The sequence below is a fragment of the Sinocyclocheilus rhinocerous genome, unplaced genomic scaffold, assembly GCF_001515625.1.
Source record: "Sinocyclocheilus rhinocerous isolate Xijiao unplaced genomic scaffold, SAMN03320098_v1.1 scaffold1043, whole genome shotgun sequence".
Taxonomy (NCBI): Eukaryota; Metazoa; Chordata; class Actinopteri; order Cypriniformes; family Cyprinidae; genus Sinocyclocheilus; species Sinocyclocheilus rhinocerous.
The window spans coordinates 1,283,180-1,286,864 of record NW_015642610.1 but is presented as its reverse complement, the minus strand read 5'-3'; the positions used below and the strand labels follow the sequence as shown (position 1 = coordinate 1,286,864).

The window sequence follows — 3,685 nt, the reverse complement described above, 5'->3', positions numbered from 1 at the left end:
GACATAAGACAGAAGACAGAGTTCAGATTGGAGGCCCTTAGGGACTCAAACGTTCAGATAATGAGATCTTTCAAGTATGTCATTGACATTCTCTGTATGAGTAATTATAAAAACAAATATAGTTTACATTTTACACAAAAGTAAAAATATAACATTTGAATATATTATTAATCATTGATGTATTTTCACAAGATTGTTTTCTGAGGGTGGGAATTTTACACCCCAAGAAATTGAAGTCTTTCATTCACATCTGGAAAAAATGGACAAGCGCATTGATTCTGCAGAGTGGGCCATAATTCAGGACATGGAAGAAAGAGAAACAAAGTGTCTGGAGCAGGTAGAGATTAAATAATTATTATTAAAGAATCACACATTGAAGAATTATTAATTGGACAGGAAGTAACTGAGAATCCATTTTTCCTCAGGCCAAGGATATACTCCGGAAGTTTGAGGAAAAATTCAGTTTTCTTGCTATCGATCTGAAGTTTCTTGAAAAAATGCAACAAATTTTTACAAATACACGGGTCCAGATCAGAGGAGAGGTATCGTTTATTCTTCTTTCATATCCTTCCCTCTGTCTGCTGTTCATAACATGTTGAATTTGTATTTGTCTGCTCAGGCTTTTAAGAGTAACACGCAGAAAAAGGCGATTGACAGCATGCTGAGTAATTTAAAGGAAATGAATGCTGACTATGACCAACCCAGGTCCAATAAGAAGGTAAATGCCCTAATACATTATTAGATTCACATTTATGACATTATAATACTGGTCTACAGAAAACTTTATTGTATTGTAGATTGTAACCATAGTGGAGATAAGCAGTTTAACAACTTCTTTGATGGAGGAACTAAAGAAGAGGTGTCAGTACCTTGACTGCTTCTTGGTATGGCATTAAACATTCTGATGCTATAGGCATATTGAAATGTAATCCCTATAGAAATGGATGATAATAGTTTGATATATTTTATAGGATGCCTCTATGGCTGTTCCCCGACCACAGACTCCACTTCAGGGGGCTTTTGCAGTTGCAGCTCGCCCTAGGTCCCGCATACAGGAAAAAACAGGCAGTCCAGATGGAGACGGCCTGCTCCATCCTAGCCGCATCGGAGTGTCCTTCCTGGATGATGCGGCGGTGGGGGTTATCAAAGGCCTGCTCAAGTTAGTGTTCCCCAACATTGTTGACATAAGTGACTCAATTCCACTGAAGTGATTCAATTTTTCATTCAGTTCATTTGTGTCATTAGTTCTGTTGTGGGCGACTATTTGTAATGCTCTCAAACAGGAACACGTGACGTCTAGGTAAAATGAAAACTAAAAAAATGAGGAAATAAACTACTTCTCATGACATACATAATGTCTGTTTCCTGCTAACAGGGTAGGCAAAGCACAAGACCTCAAGGAGGCAAACTTTGACCCAATAGAAAGACGCTCTTCAGCAGGTTGGATTGTTTATGTGTCCTCATCATTTAATACTGCTGTTGTGGTGTTATTAGTTTGCCTTTTTACACTCATCTGTGACTAGTTTTTGTGGGTTCTTCTAAACATTGTAAATTCTTCGCCTTCAGCAAGGTTAAATTCCCCTCTTGGATCAGATTGGAGGTCAGGAAAGAGCCCCAGTCAGTCTGGAATAGAGACTCTGGGCAGAAAGTCAGTGGAGTCAATGACGACACAGAGGTTTGACATTTCAAATATGATGAGAGAAAGAAATTTGGGAAATGCCATTAGAGAAGTGGCTGTGTCTCTACTCTGGTGATAATATAGTAATATAGTTCTATAGTAATAAAAAAAATCTGAACACTTAGAAAATGAGCTGTAATAATATAATAATTAGCATACTTTCAATTTAGTGATCATATAAAATGGACATTTATGATACAAAATGTTTAATAATTTCTTTGAAACATTTCTGTCAGTTTAAGAAGGTTCTCCAAACCCAACCGCTTTGATAAGAAGTTCCTTATTTTTGGTTCAAAACCTGAAGAGCAGCAGGACAGATCAGTGCACTTGCTTATTTTATGTAATATTTTATTTTTGCCATGTTAATTTCACGTTCTTTGAATATTTTTGCATTTCTCAGTGTTCCCTTTAAAGCCTCAGTCAACAGTATTGGAAACAGTATGGAAAGCCAATGATATTCTCCTCTTGGTGGCAGAGGTACTATGATTTTTTTTTTAAGACAGTCAGTTTGTATTAAGCAAATAAGGTGTTAAAACAGTTGATTTTGGAGTGCAACTGAACTATGTGTCACCATCAGGAGTTCTATAAGAAGAAAGAGCGCCGCCCCATTACTCGGCCTGAGCAACTGCAGAAGACATTTGATCAGTGTGCAGAGGAGATACACAAAAGACTTCTTATCTACCAGAGCCAGTCACATGATTACCACAACAGATGCCTGCAAGGTTAACCCATGGAATATTGCCCTAAAAGTAGACCAATTACAAAGCAATATGCATTTGTTATGATTGTCACCGATGATGATGCTATCCGATTGTTTAGTCAGATCACTGTGATCACTGTTTCCGGGTCCAGATGCTCTATCATGTCAAAAACAAAAACCAACCAAACAAAAAAGCAGTGCAAGCAGTGCTAATATACACTCATGGTGTGCTGTTATACTACTGAAAAAATCATGATCCTAACCTTTATCATACTGAAATCTCAGATGGCAATCTTTTATGAATTGTTAAAACATTGGTGTTCGTGACACAGTGAGAACGGAGACTGTATTGTATGCCATGAGTTTTTAAAAGCCTAGCTTAAATATATGATACTGTAGATGTATATAAATTATATAAATAATTACAATTAATTATGATTAATTACAATTATTTATATCAGCTGCCAGTAGCAGAATTAAAAGAATTAAATTGCCCTCAACTAATCTGTTCGTCCAGCGAACATTCAGTGTAAGTTCATATCAACTCTAGGAAAGGATATTTTCGTGGCCACAGAAAATACTTTCATACAGTATTAATGCATTAGAGCATGTAGCAAGGATCAAAATCGTAAAGGGACATTATTGCAAGGCAGAATCAGAAACTCATGTAATTTGTGCACAAAAGTTTTATTAACTAAACACTAACACAAACTAGTCTAACAAACAAACAAACAATCACTCATACATGGGAAAGAGCAAATGAGACTTTATGGATGAAACCATCAGGAAAACCAGAGAATGAAGCTATGAAAAGAGTCAATTGACCACCTGATAAAACCATCAGCGCCGTTTTAGAACGGGGTCTATAGCTTATACTAAACCTCTGTTTCGTTTAGTTAAATGTACGATACTTGCATTGCCTTGGCCTGGAACGAGCGTACGGATGCAGTCTCAGATGAAAATCTTGATGGTTTCAAGGTTTTGGACTTGCGATCATATTCTTCCGGGTTTGAAGAGTGATGAACTCCAAAGATGTTCTGACTCGATGATGACTGGGAGTTTCTTCCCAGTGGAAAGTGAAAAAGAGCTAAGAGAGACATCAGCTGAGATCCTAGGATCTTTGGTGAATGGAAAGTCAAGGCCGAGGCCTGGCAGGAACTTAAGGGTTGCAGAAGCGTTCTAGCTCACATCCTCATCTTCTCAGAATCTAACAGAACCGCAGACTGACTGACTATGTGTTGGAGCCCACCGGGCACACCCGCTCAGGCTCTCCACACGGGCCGCAATCAGAAGGTTTTAGCAGAAGA

The 3,685-nt window shown here is 37.9% G+C and overlaps 1 pseudogene; it reads left to right on the top strand.

Annotated features, from left to right (window-relative positions):
* The window catches only part of LOC107756251 (coiled-coil domain-containing protein 180-like), a 20,671-nt pseudogene that overhangs the window by 13,145 nt on the left and 3,841 nt on the right, over positions 1 to 3,685 (top strand).